Source organism: Peromyscus maniculatus, chromosome 11 (genome assembly GCF_049852395.1).
Source record: "Peromyscus maniculatus bairdii isolate BWxNUB_F1_BW_parent chromosome 11, HU_Pman_BW_mat_3.1, whole genome shotgun sequence".
NCBI lineage: Eukaryota > Metazoa > Chordata > Mammalia > Rodentia > Cricetidae > Peromyscus > Peromyscus maniculatus.
In genome coordinates this window covers 82,671,460-82,688,506 of record NC_134862.1, presented here as the reverse complement: position 1 = coordinate 82,688,506, position 17,047 = coordinate 82,671,460, and the positions used below count along the sequence as shown (strand labels likewise).

Below are 17,047 nucleotides of genomic sequence, written 5' to 3'. Positions count from 1 at the left end.
GCTCTTCTCTGTTACCACATTCTGTTTCCTTTCCTTCTCTACTTGTTTACTTAGCAATCCAGTATTTTTTGTTTGTGTGTTTTAGTTCACATTCTGTGCTGGAATGGAAGTGGCTTGTGGGCAAGGACTCTGCTCTGTTGTTCATTTCTGCAGTCCCAGCTCCTAAAATAGCATCGGGGACACAAGTAGTCACCAAACATTTGTTGAGTGAGTAGGCTAGGCTTCTCTAACTAAAACCACAGCTCTAGGCATCTCCATGTTCTGGGCCATATTCGAGATGAGTATGGTTTGACTAAAAAGCCCAGCTGAAAGATAGCAGAACAAGATGGCAGCTAAATAAGGACCCCTAGCAACCATCTTCCCACGGGCCCACAGATTTTGACCAGCTGTTACAGTCCAAACTACCCTCCTAATGCCTGAAGAATCCATTTGAGAGACCATTGGGTCTAGATTTCATTTGATAACAAGAAAAGACCCATTGAAAAGACAGAAAGGAAAGATTTGTCCATGCTGACGCTCTTTCAAGTCCACGAAGTGTGGAGTTCAGAGAGAGAAGGAACTAGGTCCAGGCCCTAGACTTTAAACTCAGTTCCAGGCCATCACTGTGAAGCTTAGTACCTGCAAGAATTCTGTAACCTCTGCCCCAGGCTAGACTGAGCAACTGGAACTATGGTAGTCAGACTCCCGATTTCCCCTAGCTCACCTCCTCGGCTCTGGGTGGGGCAGAAAGATGGGTGGAGAGGACTCCAGCCACAGGCAACTGGGCACAAAAACCAGCCCAGGATTCTGCTTACTGTAGTGGGAACTAGTAGCAATCAGAAAATAAAGTCCTTTAGAGCCAGCCCACAGCTCACAGATGAAGCCCCCCACTTGCCACTTTGAATTAATCATGCCAGTGGGGCAGACTTAAGTTTGGCTAGACTGTTGCCAGCCTTGAAGCAGGCAAAGGACACCACCCTACTCAGACTACATAGTTTTCTCTGACCCAGTTTAGTGGCACCCTTGGTGGACCCTAGGCTCTCGGGTATCAGCTATCTCCAAGTTAGTGTTACCAGACAGATCATCAAGATGTGGCTGTCACCAAGCAGAGACTTGTGCCCTACTGGGATGGAGTCATATTGTGGCCTGTGCTTCTTCTACGGATGTGACATAGACCGACCGGGGTGTACTCAGAATGGGTGAATTCACCAAAAGAAGTGCAGAGAGAGAGAGAGAGAGAGAGAGAGAGAGAGAGAGAGAGAGAGAGAGAGAAAAAAACAAGTCATAGCTAACAGTTTGGCCACTGCTAGTCACAGATCTAGCAGCCCTTTCAGGAAGTGGCTGCTGAGGGAGGTAGCAAAGGAGAATATGTTTGTGTTCCAGAAGCCAAGAAAAGATCATTCTTAACGTAAACAAAGAACCAGCCCTGTCTCTTTTGCTTATTTGTGTTGTTGTCATGCTGGTTAAGGTGGGGACGGCAGATGTGCCATGGAATTAGCCACGTGACATGTAGAGGGACCGGGACGGAGGAGGGGAGGCAAACCCAACTCTTGCTGTAAAAGGGCCAAGGAAATTCGATAGAAGAGTCGGGCAGGGCAGGAAATGGAGAAAGCTATTTGTGCTTGCTTGCTTGCTTGCTTGCTTGCTTGCTTGCTTGCTTGCTTGCTTGCTTTTCTGCCATGGAAGAAATTAGACTGGTTTCATGCTGACGAGAATGATCTAGAAGGGAGTGGTGCATTGCGGTAAAAGCAAAACAAAAGGGAAGTTGCCCCTAGGAGTGAGCCTGAGGATGACTCCTCCAGAGCACACCTCCTGAAACAAAGGAAGCCCACTCTCCATTTCCTGTACCTGGCGTCAGCTGTGCAGGACAGACCCCCGCCTTCCTCGGGCCAAGAATTCTGAATTCTTCAAGGATTTCCAGCTGTGTTCATTTGCTGCCTATAGCTGACAGCTATATACCTAGACAGACAGAGACTCAAATCCTGGCTGTGCCATTTCCTGGTAGTGTGACATCTGGTAAATTACAACCTTCTAAAGTGTCCACATCCTCGAGTGCAAAAATGGGGGAAAGGTGATCAGAACCGTTAAATGACTGCTGTTACAATGGCATGCAACCGAATCAAGAACTGGTAACAGAACTACCTGTGAGTAATCGCTCAGTCAAAGTCAGCCGTGAATACAAAAAGTGATAGACAGGATTCAGAGGACTGATGTTTTACAATGGGTGGCAATTTAACCTGGGAGGGGAGGTGAAGGCTTTGTTAGAAAGTGGAAAAAGAAGGTGGACAGGTGTTTTTCTAAAACTGTGTTTTGAAAAGACAGAAGGGGAAGAAGAGGAGGAAGTGTGGAGGTGGGCGCTTGAGATCTTACAAGCTGAAATGAACTCACTGGCTCATTGTCTGAGCTAAAACAGAGGGCTCAGGGGCAGATGTGGCAAGTCTTGCACTGTGGGAGGAAAGGCATTTATTACTGAGAGACTCCCAGTGCTGTATGAGGGTTAAGCCACTAAGCTACTCGGCTACTGCCCTAGAAGGTATCCCAGGGACCCTGCAAGAGGGACTGCAGAAAATGTCAGTCTCTTAAAAAGGCTGGCAGGAAATCTTTAAGATGGACTGAAGCTCAAGAGAAATGAGTTCAAAAAGACTCCAGGGGACAGAGCTGAAGGAAATGTAAAGGAAATGTCTGCGTTTCAAGCTGATGTGGTTTGCTCAGGTTCAAGTCCTCAGAGGACGAGCAGCATGGCTGGTCTCCTCAGTCTTTTTTTCCTGTGGAAAAACCACAGAATTACCCTGATCCGACACTCTGCTTCACTTCCGATCCCTGGGTGCCCAGCAAGCATGTGCTGGCCTCTATCTGGCACATACAACAGGTTTTTTTACAGTACTTCTGGTAAGCCTCACCCTTTGCCCTGAGGCACCATAAAGACTCCCGGTCCATGGCGGGTAGGATCCGGCTAAGTCAGCTGAGATAGTCTTCCTTTCATAGCCACAGAAAATAATTCTTGTAGACACTTCCTGTTGATTCACCCCAAAGTTACAATGACTCAAAGAAAGAAATACCCAAGAAGCTGTAAAAAATGATAACAGAGGACAAACAGACAGGTACCGCTTGATTTCTGATCACTAACAAACATTCTCACAGTGGGTGAGGCAAGGATGAGAACTTCAGGCCACCCTGGTGTACACAAAAATTTGACTCTAAAGTCTATGATATATGCGCGTATGTGACCAAAGACCAAAACCCAACTTGTGGGAGCCAAAAACAGACTCAGTTTCCCAGTTTGAATCTGAAGTCTATTCTGAGTCAATAGAGTTCAAGCTTCCTTGCTCCAGGGCTGTGAGAAAGTCCTGATTAGCCCACAGAGTCTCCTTGAAGGGCTGTGAGAAAGTCCTACAAAGGAACACACTATCCAGCTAGACACAGGCTGCTGATGCCAGTGGGAGGTATACCAAGGTAGAAAAAAAAAACTGCCTGCTCCTTGACGCCAGGCAGGATAGACAGTGGTTGAATGCCTGTGCTATGTGTGCATTGTTCTACCTCTGTCCTTCAAAACTGTGTTTATATACAATTTTATATTTTTATTATATATTTTATAATTGCTGGCTATGAAATAAACTCCGGGCTGTCTAGCATACTGGCAGTCCTCTCCATTCTTTCCTGTCTTCTTCATTGTCTCTCCAATCCACACACCTCTACCCAGCTACCCAACTGACTGTCGGCAGGCTCCGACACCAACTAAAACAAAACCAAAAACAAAAATAAAAAAAAAAAATATTTGCTGATCTCAGAGGGCAAGCAAAAATGCATATAAAAATCCTCCATCATAACTGAGACTCCTGACCCCAAGTTTGAAGCTGTCAATGTGAGCATCTTACTTCTAATTCAATGCATCAACAGTGATGATATAAATGCTTACAGTGGTGGATCAGATGTGAGAGCATAAAAGTAAATGAGAAGGTTCTGGGTTTTGAGTAGCTACTTGAAGATATAGAAGTGGAGGTACAATTTAAAATACACAGTAATAAGTTATGAGAACAGTTCTAACAGAAGCATACTCCAGAAGCCATGAGGGTGGATGAATGTGTTGGTATTGTGTTCTCCAAAATATTGTGCACCCTAATAAACTTATCTGGGGTCAGAGAATAGGACAGTCACAATATTAAATATAGAGGATAGGCATTGGTTCCACACGCCTTTAATCCTAACATTCCAGATGTAGAAATCTCTCTGGATCTCTGTAAGTTTAAGGCCACATTGGAAACAGCCGGGTAGTAGTGACACACACCTTTAATCCCAAGAAGTAAGCCTTTAATCCCAGGGAGTGATGGCAGAGAGCAGAAAGGTATATAAGATGTGAGGACCAGGAACTAGCAGCATTTGGCTGGTTAAGCATTTGGTTGGTTAAGCTTTTAGGCTTTGAGCAGCACAGTTCAGCTGAGATTCATTCTGGATGAGGACTCAGAGACTTCCAGTCTAAGGAAACAGGATCAGCTGAGGAAATGGCAAGTTGAGGTGGCTGTGGCTTGTTCTGCTTCTCTGATCTTCCAGCATTCACCCCAATAACTGGCCTCAGGTTTGATGTTATTAATAAGACTCTCTAAGATTCCTACTACAAATGAAGAACATTTAACCATGCCCTGTGATCACACAATCATCCAGGCAATGCAGGACCCCTTTTATCTCTCTCACTGCATGACTCACCCCCATATGTCCACAGATGTACCCCTCAAACAGGACCTTATCAATGAGCCGTCACTGTGTAGCACATTCTGTACCCTGCCCTGCATTACTTTTTCCCACATGTAGCGTTAACCACCACCTGAAATAGTATCCATTTCCCTTCTGTGTTCTGACTCTAACTGCTAAAGTTCAAGACCGGTAAGAATAGCCGTTGCTCTCTTTGTTGACTGAACCCACTTCGCTGAACATGATGCGTAGTACACAGAAAGCGCCTAAAATACATGTATTCAATGAGTGAGTAAAACACATGATACTAGAGAGTACTATGACACTCTGGTGGTTAACCTCAGTTTTCAACTTGATGAGCTCTAGAGCCACAGGGATAGGGGCTTCAGGGCATGCCTGTGGGAGGTTATTTTGATTAAGTTAACTGAAGCGGAGAGATCTGACCACCCTGGGTGGCACCATTCCCTGGGCCGGGATCCTGGTCTGTACGAAATAGAGAAAATGAGCTAAGCACAAGCATTCATTTCTCTCTGCTTGAATGCGGATGCAATGTGAACAGCTGCCTCTCCTGTCATTGTGACTTTCCTGACATGATGGACTGTAACTTCAAACTGTGAGCCCAAATTAACCCTCTGTCCCCTGAATTGATTTCATGGGAGAATTTCCTTACAGCCATGGGAAACAGACAGGTAATTAAAAGAGAGACAAAGCTAAGGGTAAAAGAAAAAAAAAACATAGGCAGTCATCAAGAGATTGAAACAGACATTGCAACAATGAAGCAATGGTGACAGTGTGGAAATGAAAGGATTGACAAAAATATTGCAGACATACTTTGTGAATGCAGTAGCAGAAAACCTTTCAAAGTGAATGGAGTGGTAAGGAACAGAGTGAAGAACGCTTTGTAAAAGTGTAAATGGAAGACAATGGGATGGAGAGAAGAAAAAAAATCAGAAATACAGGCTGTGGGCTGGCATTAAAAAAAGGCTACCTAGAATGTACTCAGACAAGAGTGAGCAGGGGAAGTCGGGGAAACGGAAATGCTGTCTAGGGTCAGAGAAACAGCTCCACAGAAGAGCTCCGCCCCAGCAGAACTATGCCCTGGGACAGTCTCCAGGCCTTCCCAACAAATAAAACATGGTCCAGTTGGGTGAACGAGGGGACAACAGAGGCACAGTGTTTTGTTTTGCTTTTTAGACTTTTTAAAATAGACTTTACTTTTAAAAGAAGTTTTAGGTTCACAACATCGGAGCTGAAGGTACAGACGAACCATGTGTCCCCTTCCACCTCACACACACAGCTTCTAGTACTACGAGCACTGCTGACGGAACATTTGCTAGGACTGAGAAAAGCACACTGCCGCAAGTTCATTGCCCAAAGTCTACAGTTCCTATCAGGCATCTACCATGACAGACCAGGTTCACTGAGCTTAAGCCTGCGCCAGACTCTGCCTAATCATGCTTCCCTTCCCCTAACCACTGGCGACCACCCACCATGGTTTTACCATCTCCACGTTCTTTTGCCTTGGTCAGAAGTTGTATATACAGAATCATACACTACTCAGCCTTTTCAGATTGCTATCTCTTACTTAGGATGTATTTAAGTTTCCTTTGTGGGTTTCTTTGTTTTGTTTTACAGTTGAAACATAGTTTATTTTAATACTGAATAATATTCTGTTGTCTGGATAAACATGTACCAGGCTTTTTCTTTTAGGCCATCAAGCAGCTCCCAAACCATGACTTGGAGACTTTTTGTTTTTTTGTTTTTCGAGACATGGTTTCTCTCTATGTAGCTTTGCACCTTTCCTGGAACTCACGCTATAGACCAGGCTGGCCTCGAACTCACAGAGATCCATCTGGCTCTGCCTCCTGAGTGCTAGGGTTAAAGGTGTGCACCACCACCTGGCGAGACTTCTTATTAGTAATGAGTGCTTAGGCCCCTTTCTGGCTAGCTCTTTTAACTTAAATTAACCTCTTTAATAATAAGATTCTCTTTATCTACCTTTTGCCTTGCGGCTTTTTCTTTTTCTTTCCTTCTATAATATCTTACTTTCACTGCCTCTCATGTCTGGATGGCCTGCAGCTACTGGCTTCTCGCACCAGGTCCTCTAGGTACATATTAGGCTTCCAGTTTAGTGTTTTTATGGGATTTCTGAGTGTGAATGAGTGGGTCTCTGATTCTCGTGCCTGCTCGTGGGCTCTTTTCCTTCTGTTTCTTCTGTCCAATTCTGGTGTGTGTGGTTTTTTTTATTATATTATATTGTATTATATTATATATTATTGTCCTATTTGTTTTCTAATGAGAGACAGAAAGGGAGTAGATCCTAATGGGAGAGGAGGTAGGGGAGGAACTGGGAAGAGTAGAGGAAGGGGAAATTGTAATCAGGATACATTGTGTGAGAAAAAGTTTATTTTGGCCAAAAGGGGAAATAAAGGAATACCTTTTCATCATTGTATTACTTTTTCTCCTTTGTCAAAGATTGTTCCTAACCAAGCTTATTTAGGTCTGCTTTTAGGCTTTGTGCTCTGAACCATTAATTGTATTTTTTTTATTTTTTTATTTTTTTATTTTATTTTTTATTTATTTTTTATTTTATTTTTTTTTGTTTTGTTTTTTTTTGAGACAGGGTTTCTCTGTGTAGCTTTGCGCCTTTCGTGGAACTCACTTGATAGCCCAGGCTGGCCTCGAACTCAGAGATCCACCTGCCTCTGCCTCCCGAGTGCTGGGATTAAAGGCGTGCACCACCACCGCCCGGCGTCTTTGATTTTTTTTTTTTTTTTGTGTGTGTGTAGTTGTTTTTAGTGTGTGTGTGTGTGTGTGTGTGTGTGTGTGTGTGTACAGGAGGCCAGGAGAAGGTGTTCAGTCCCCAGCAGCTGGAGTTATAGGCACATGCCCTTCCATTGGGATGCTTGGAACTGAACTCGGGTCCTCTGGAAGAGCAGCAAGCACTCTTAACCACTGAACTATCTCTCCAGCCCTTATGTTTTGTTTGTGTGTGTGTGTGTGTGTGTGTGTGTGTGTGTGTGTGTGTGTGTGTATATATATATATATATATATTTTTTTTTTTTTTTCCTCAAGACAGAGTTTCTCTGTGTAGCTTTGCGCCTTTCCTGGAACTCACGTGGTAGCCCAGGCTGGCCTCAAACTCACAGAGATCCAACTGGCTCTGCCTCCCAAGTGCTAGGATAAAAGGCATGCACCACAACCGCCCAGCTTATTTTTAATTCTTTATGTGTGGGGGCCTGCATGTGTTTATGTGTACCTCATATGTGCAGGGAAGTGTGGAGTCTAGAAGAGGGCACAAGATACCCTGGATCTGGAGTAACAAGTGAGTGTGAGCTCTCCGGGGGGTGCTGGGAACCCACACTGGGTCCTCTGCAAGAGCAGTCAGCACTCTTGGCTCTCTCCAGACTCCTGTTGGTGTGTCAGTTCTCCAGTGCCACACTGTCTTGGTTTGCGCAGTCCGACTTAGCCTCAAGCATCAGTCTTCCAAACTTCTTATCCTTCAAGATTCCTTGAACTTTTCTAGATGTTTAGCTTTTCCAAATAAGATTTAAAATCAACTTTTGAGTATTCATTAAGTTTATTCATTGGAATTTTGATTACATTGAATTCATAGATCAAATTGGGAAATGACTTATGGACAATATTAATCTTCCTCTCCATGAACATGAGATATGTCTCTATTTTGTTCTTCAATTTATGTTCCCCATTTTCTGGTTTTCTCGATACATATATTGTACACATTTAGTTATATTTAGTTATATTTATGCCTAGGTACATCATTTCTCAGGAGATACAATTGGGTTCTTACTTTCTACATATATATATATATATATATATATATATATATATATATATATATATATATATGACTTTTGTTGTTTGGTCTGGTTTTGGTTATGGCTTTTTAAAAATCTCTTTTGGGCTGGATAGATGGTTCAGTGCTTAAAAGCACTGGCTGCTCTCCCAGAGGACCACAGTTCAATTCCCAGCACCCACACGACAGCTCACAACTGTCTATAACTCCAGTTCCAAGGGATTTGACACCCTCATGCCAATGTACATAAAATAAAATTAAATCAATTATTTAAAAATTCTCATCAAAGCTTTCAAATTATTAGACACAAATGTATTCATTGGGCTTTTCATGCCCTTGGGATCTGTGGAGACATCATACCTGTCACTTTCACATTAGTTATCTGTCTTTGTTATAATATTAACTGCAAGTTTTGCTTGTTTGTTCAGTAGTACAAAATACTAAGTGTCCATGGAAATTCCGAAATGACTGCACTTGGATATTGGAATCATCTGTTCTTGGGAGATGTGGTAATTCTCAAAATCGTGAGGCATGAGAACCACATTTTCAGCTTCATTTGCAGGAAACTGAAGACAGATAACAATGTAGTTAAAACTGGGAAATTAAAAGTGTATTATCATTAGAAAAGGCTGAACGTGGCCAGGTACAGTAGTGCACACCTGACATCCAGCACTTGAGAAGTAGAGGGAAGACAATAGCCTCAAGTTGGTCCAGTCATGGCTTCAGAGAGAGAGATCCTAGCTCCAAATAGAAAAACAAACAAACAAACAAACAAACAAGAGGCTAAAATAGCTGACTTTTTTTTTTTTTTTTTTTTTTTTGCCCAGTGCGAGGGGACTAAACTGAGGACATTGTGCAAGCTAGGCCACCCTCTACCACTGAGCAACATCCCCATCCCCAAAGGAGCTACTCTTTCCATGCTTACAATACTGTTTGAATTTTAAGCCAGAGCAATATATTAATTTGATAAAAAAATAAGGATTAAATCTAAAACATAAGGGGCCCTGCTAATTTTCACTAAAGTATTTTGCTATGCTATCAGTCCCAGGATTCATACATAATAACATTAATACCAATTATGATCTGCAATAAAATAAATATTTTAGAAACAGAATTAATTACATCCAGATAAATGAATTTATAAATGGTTCATTAGGGGGAAAAGGCATTTGGACTCATCTTGTTCAGAGTTAATTTTTAAAATTTTTTGGAGACACAGTTTCCACTCTGTATCCCAGACTTCCCTTGAACTGGTGGTTCACCCGGCTCACACATTCAGGTGCTGGACTTAAAGGCATGAACTACCTGTACTACAATGCCTGATTCAGGGTCAGCTTCTCAGTAAGTAGGAATTCCATAAGGTGGATGCCTACTCCAGTGGAATGGAAATTATTTCATATTTTATATGTGCATGTTATATATAGGATATATTATACACACACACAAGTACATAATTGCTTGAGACACAAAGCTAATTTACTTTATCATTTAGTCGCTGCGAGTTAACCTTTCCCCATGTTGCCTTACATGACACCACTACAATAACTCTGCCTCATAACTTAAGCTACTGGAACTGGAATGAAGACATGCAGTTACTTGCTCAGGAACACTCCACTAGCCTGTGCTTTAGTGTGGTATTGTATTCCCCCAAATATTGTGCATGCTAATAAACTTATCTGGGGTCAGAGACAGAGCAGCCACAATATTAAACATAAAGGATAGGCAGTGGTAGCACACGCCTTTAATCCTAGCATTCCAGAGGCAGAAATCCATGTGTTCAAGGATACAGACAGGCATGGTGACTCATCACGCCTTTAATCCCAGAAAGCAAGTCTTTAATCCCAGGGAGTGGTGGTAGAAAGCAGAAAGGTATATAAGGCGTGAGGACCAGAAACTAGAAGCATTTGGCTGGTTAAGCATTTGGCTGGTTAAGCATTCAGGCTTTTGAGCAGCAATTCAGCTGAGACTCATTCTGGATGAGGACTCAGAGGCCTCCAGTCTGAGGAGACAAGACCAGCTGAGGATCCAGCGAGGTGAAGTAGCTGTGGCCTGTTCTGGCTCTGATCTTCCAGTGTTCACCCCAATAACTGGCCTCAGGTTTGATTTTATTAATAAGACTCTTTAAGATTCATGCTACACTTTAGTCTATTGTTTTCTGCTAAATTGTCCATTTTCTTCCACTTGTTATGCCTTGCCTTTTAAAAACATGATGGAATAACTCCATACTCAATATACAAAACCACTTCTAGGAATGCAGACAGATTAGGCAGACCCTTGAAGGGTAGGTCCTACAATCCCCCAACTCTACCCATTCCTATTTCTTGCTCATCGCAGCCTTCCCTGAACCTGTCACAGAGCTCAAAATACAGCTAAATTTCCTTCCACCCAAGAATCAATAACCTCAAAGTGTTCAAGATTCTTACTGCAAACAACAGAATTGACTCCAGCTAGTTTAATAAAATCTGTTTTCTTAAAGATAATAACCCCTCGGAGATCACTAAAGGCTAAAGGAACAAAGTCTGGTATAAACTCACCGAAGAGGGGCCCCCACCTCCTCCCCCACCCACACCTCAAACCACACTGTGAAACTGTTCTGAAGGAGGAAGCTCACCGCCGCTGACACCTGCAGAATCTCAAGATCTGGCTCCACGGCAACCGATACAACCTCAATGCTAATGCTGCCTCTGTGCCAGTCCAATTGCAATTTCAGTTGGTACCTAAAAGCTAGATACCCCTAAAGCAGCCATACTGGCAAGATGCATGCCCCACCTGTTCCCGCTTTTTAGGTCAAAGATGTCAGACTGAAACCTCACCTGGAAAGTACCCGTTAGGCTAGCCCTGGTCTGCTGCAGCCATCTGCTCTGCAAAGGAAGCTGAAAATGGGACTGACTTCTAGGTTAGGCAGGGGGCATTGACTAGTACATGTGGATACTAGTACTTGTAAGATGCTGGAAAGCCCCAAATGTGACATGTACCCAGTTAAAAAAAAAAAAAAAACTGTTCAAAAGAGACATCTTGAAGGCTAAACCCAAGACGCTGGGTCAGGAAAGCATGAGACCAATGGCATCGTTACAAAAACAGGAAGAGGAGGAGGTGGTCATGGCAAGTGAGAGAATGTGGATTGTGTGCAAGAAGTGTTGAATTTGAGGTTCTCGTGAGATATGTAAATAGAGAGGTGTAATTGAATATATGAGCCTGGAGCTTGGATGAAAGGTCAGAACTCTGGATAATGCAGACAGCATCAGCATACAGATGGCAACTGATGCTGTGGAGAGGATGTGGCTGTGAGGAGCGGAGTGAGATGGAAGTATCCCTTAGAGAACCACAGGGCTCAGACAGTACAACACCGGGAAGAAGAAGAGTGAGAAAGGTCAGGGCACTCGAGAAAAGAAGCAGAAGCATGGATCTCAGAAGGCAGGACACAGGAGTATGGAGATCAGCAGTGTAGTATACATTTGAATTGCTAAGAGGATAGATCTAGAATGTTTTCACCATACCCACAGTAAGAGGATACCTATGTGAGCACACACACACACACACACACACACACACACACACACATATCTACATGGATTAGCTTGGTTCTATGATAGTCATTTTGCAAGGTTGATGCACATGGAGACACCACATTATGTCCTGCAAACACATACCAGTTATCTGTGTCAATTATAGCTCAGTGAAGCCAGACAGTTTCAGATCTTCTAAATAGTATTCAGATTTAGGGAAAAAGCAGTTGCTATTTCCTATAGGTTGTAGCCCTCATTTCCTGACTTCTGCTCTAGCTGTCTTTGCTTATGCTGGGCCACACTGTCCTGAAACAAAGACGAACAGACAACAGGAACAAAGCAAATGGCCTGTGAGGAAGCTCTACACTTCTTTTGCTGCCCCGTGGAGAGTTCTCCTTAGCTATCGCATGCATAAGGGCCTCTGTTTCTCGTGTGTGTTGTTCCTGCTATCATGCTAGTATGCTCACCTAGGAGTCTGCAGTAAGGCCTTTTCCACATCCTTCACTCCTCTATGCTGAGCTCCTGCTGCCTTGAAAAGATCTTGCCGTTCTTTTCATCCCCCTTCATTTGATTAATTACTTATCCCAGCCAAGTCTGTCTTTACAGTTCACTTCTTCTAAAACTACTCTCAAATCCCCCAAGCCCAAATCCAGGATTCTCAGATCTTCCCATCACAGTAATATAATACACAGAGGCTCATGATATATGCCACCATAGCATACAAATGAAAATAACATCAGCTTGTGTGATCCTGAGTTGAGTCCCTTGGCCTTCTGTAGTACCTAGTCCATGAGAGTACCTGGGTGTATCTATCGGGGCATTATGAAAATTAAGAGCTTAGATACTTAAAATGTGAAGAAATGTTAACTGGAAAATACAAAACATTCAGTAAACACTGTATTATTAATAGTAGTATTATAACATTCTTTTGTATTATTTCTGCTATTTTCATCAAAATGCAAACTATTGGAGCAGACACCATATCCAAATATTGTTTATAAATCACTGTAAGCATCAGGCCAGCCATGGTGGTGCATTTAAGAGGTGGAGGTAGGAAGATCATTTTGAAGCCATCTTTGGCTACAAAGTTAGTTCAAGGACAACCTGGGTTATGTAAGTTCACGTTTCAAAATAACAATGACCAAAGAGAATGAAATATATGGAGATCTCAATCCACAATAGTTAAGTGCTTGATTTTTACTAATAACCATAAAACCATTCCAAACCCAACTTACCAAAACTCATCTTCAGCCTACACACTAAAATTCAAGATGTGTAAGGACCCTGCTAATGTCCTCAATGCAAACCTAAAGAGTCTTTGATACCTCCCACTTTCTCGTCCCTCTCTCTCTGTTCAGTGCGGCTCAGACTAATGACACTAGTGACAAGGATGAGTCACAGGTGAGGGCAGGGACAGGGAAGACAGTCAGGGGACCCTGTCGACCTCTCGTTCTGCAAGAGAAGTGAAGCCAGTCTGTAAGAACCATGCCTGTGCTGAACGTCAGGATACCCGGGGATAAGAACAGGTTTTCTTTTCTAGTTTACAGCCCAACATTTATAATAATCATTTGCTAATGAGATTTTAATGATAATAATCTATCATACCATTTCTATGTAAAAAAGACAGGTTCTTCTGTTGCATTTTTCTACATAATTAGAAACTTTCTACTCACGCTTACCTTTCCCTTGTCTCTCACTCACCATGTCAGGTGGGACAAACATTATAAAGTTATGGGAAGAGTCAATGCAGCTGGTGATAAGGTAGAGTAGTGACACTCACTGAGGTTCGGGTGGGCAGAGGGGCAGGAAAGGGAGAGACAAAGACAGACACAGAGTCATTTGGATATACTCAGGCTAACCGAAGATCCAGATGACTGAACTAGCCCTGACAAACACAGCAATGTGAGGTAGGGGTGTGTGTGTGTGTGTGTGTGTGTGTGTGTGTGTGTGTGTGTGTGTGTGTGCGCGCGCGCATGTAACATAAAATCTCTGTCCCTGGCATCTGATTCCTGTATCTTCAGGAGAACTGGTCAAGATGTTATATAAATGTAGTGACATACCTGACCACCACAAATATGAAGGTATGTGACATATTAGGATCCCCATGAGCCAATCAGGCCTGTCATCTATTCATTTGTGATGTCAAGGACTTCAGCCTGATTCTCTAATTAAATTCTAAGAAGTTTGCTTCTGCAGATAGAGATCCAACAGCTCATCCCAATGTCAATGAAGCTGTGATGTCCAAATACCAACTGCCTCTTTTCTCTATATTTTGGCGGCTAAAACACATATGCATACAGGGATACATACATACATATCCATGTCTCACATTTTTTTCTCAATCTTTGATCTAATTATCTTCTTTTGTCTTTTATTCAAAAATGATAAAAAAAAAATTCTTCCTTTAAAAAAAAACCTTGCTAAGAGTTAACATACACATGACATGATTTCCATAGTCTGGTTGGTTTTTTTTAGCTTGGGAGACCACCATCCCTGAGCCTCTAACTTCAGCGGTTACAATCTTTGTTCCAAGTTATTAATGATACTCCTAACAACCCTGCAAAGTAATGCCATATCCATTTTGAAGATGAGTACATAGTGGCTTAGGTTTGTTATGAGCATGGCCTAAGGTCATATGAGTAATGAATTACAGAAAAGAAAAAACGCTGAACTTGAGTGAGGAGAAACCACAGCACAAACTCTCCTGCCCTATCCCATCGCCCCACACAGGTTCAGCTCTCACCAAGGATGAACACAGAAGCACTGAAACACCCAAGCACTGAGGTGGGAAGTGGCTGTCTACTAAAAGACTTCCCTCATCTAGCTTACTTTGGCAACCTCCCAGGCTTCCCTGCTCAGTCTCTGTCTGGCATTTCCTAACTTCTTCATTCTTTCCCTGGTTTCATTATTTTCTTCTCTAGATAACACAAAACAAAGACCAGGGCCTCTCTGCTCAGGTCTTTAAAGTACATACCAGCCCACACAAAAAATGGCCACTCCAGGACATGGTCCCTGAATCCATAAAGCACATGATCACAAAAGCATGCAAATAGTTTGCTACCATGAACTTATTCTTCTGGGGGCTTCCACAGACTGCTTTCTGTTCACCCCCACCTTACTTATTCTAATCACCTGTGGTTTAGTAACTGTCTACTTTAGAGGAACTCGGCTGGAAATTGTCACCACCCAGATCCTCTGATCCCATAACCCAGTGCCCATCCTCCTGGTTAAAAGTACATCCTGCTGACAGCTGAGTTGTGTAACAGAATCAACTTCTACAAAGGGAGCCACCCTGCCCGAGGTCACATCACTGCCTGTAGTCAGCTTGAAGGCAAGCTTATGGAAAGGTTGCCCCAGCTAGGGATGACTGGAAGCCATCCAAGCCTGGAGGACCAGCGTGGGCATCTACAGCTGCCATTATGAATGTGTGTGAGCTTCTCCCTCTGTCCAATGCCATAGGAATTCTCTTATTTACAAATGCTCCTGTGAATCCCACAAGCAAATCTCAGCATCTGCATCTTGGAAATTCAACCTAATCCAATACTCTGCATTCCTAATTTCAATCATAGCCACAAATATTGTCACTTTAACTAATGGACAAGACTGAGACCCAACAGAAAGCACACTGATATAATGCCCAGATGCATATGAGGTGGTAAATGGTGTAGAAACTAAAGTCTATAAAACATCCCTCCTTGTATGCTATTTGAAGTGTTTAATTCCTATTTCATAGGTTGACATTGTAATATTTTCATGCATACTGACACTTAGATATCCTGCCCATTTCTATTTCCTTGTTTTTGGTGTCTATATAGAGATTTAGATACTTCTAGGCTTTACCTCATGAAAACTCTTAGTATCTTTGTGAATATTCCTGTGTGTATTGGTTCATGCATGTGTGTAGATTGTGTGTACATGCATATGTAAGAATGTGTGTCCACATGGATGAGTCTGTGCATGTATGCTGCTATGTGTGATTTTGTTGTTGTTGTTGTTTGTTTTTTAAGACAGGGTTCCTCTGTGTAGCTTTGGAGCCTTTCCTAGAACTCACTCTGTAGCCCAGGCTGGCCTCAGACTCACAGATATGCCCCTGCCTCTGCCTCCCAAGTGCTGGGATTAAAGGCGTGTGCCTCCACCACCTGGCTATGTGTGGGTTTTTATGTGTGGGTATGCATGTGAGTATATGAAGGGGTTCATGTCTATATGTGCACATGTATGTGTACAGATGTATCAGTGTGGGGTGTGCATGTGTACATGCAGACATGTGTTATGTATATGTGGATATGCATGCAAGTGAATGTAGAATGCACATACATATCTGTGTGCACATATGTGCATTTATGTGTAGGTGTGTATATGCTTTGTACTTAAAAATATATGTGTATGCATATTTGTGTGTGAGTGTATGGGTGAGTCTATACATGTGCATGTGTGTCCATGTGTATATGTGCATGTGAATATTGGTGCATGCATATATCCATGTACTTGTGTGTCTGTACATATATACATATATACATATATATGCTGTGGGATGGTCTGTATGTCAAATGTGTTGCTCTGATTGGTCAATAAATAAAACACTAATTGGCCAGTAGCCAGGCAGGAAGTATAGGTGGGACTAACAGAGAGGAGAATTGAGAGAACAGGAAGGTGGAGGGAGACACTGCCAACTGTCACCATGACAAGCAGCAAGTGAAGATGCACAAGCCATGTGGCAAGTTATAGATTTATAGAAATGGATTAATTTAAGATGTAAGAACTAGATAGCTAGAAGCCTGAGCCATTAGGCCAAACAGTTTAAAAAATATAAGCGTCTGTGTGTTTATTTTATAAGTTGGCTGTTACACTGCCAGGGCTTGGCAGGACCCGGAGAGAAAACTCTCCAGCTACATATATATGTATATGTATATGTGTGTGTGTGTGTATACACATATATATGTATAATGTGCATGTTCATGTGCCTGCACACAATTTTACATTATGGTATTTATCATGGACAAGGAGATATAGGCACAGATTTAAATAAATGTCTATATATCTTGATACAATGTTAAGGTAA

The 17,047-nt window shown here is 42.5% G+C and overlaps 1 protein-coding gene across 5 annotated transcripts in view; it reads right to left on the bottom strand.

Moving 5' to 3' along the window:
* Positions 1-17,047, bottom strand: part of LOC102924058 (interferon-inducible protein AIM2) — a 43,496-nt gene that overhangs the window by 12,102 nt on the left and 14,347 nt on the right. For 2 of the 5 annotated variants that reach the window (XM_076548002.1, XM_076548000.1), the window contains exon 3: positions 1,828-2,744. The exons of the other annotated variants lie outside the window; for them this stretch is intronic. The gene's annotated coding sequence lies outside the window, so the exon portion shown is untranslated. The remainder of the gene's footprint in view (positions 1-1,827; positions 2,745-17,047) is intronic. 5 annotated transcript variants of the gene reach the window in all.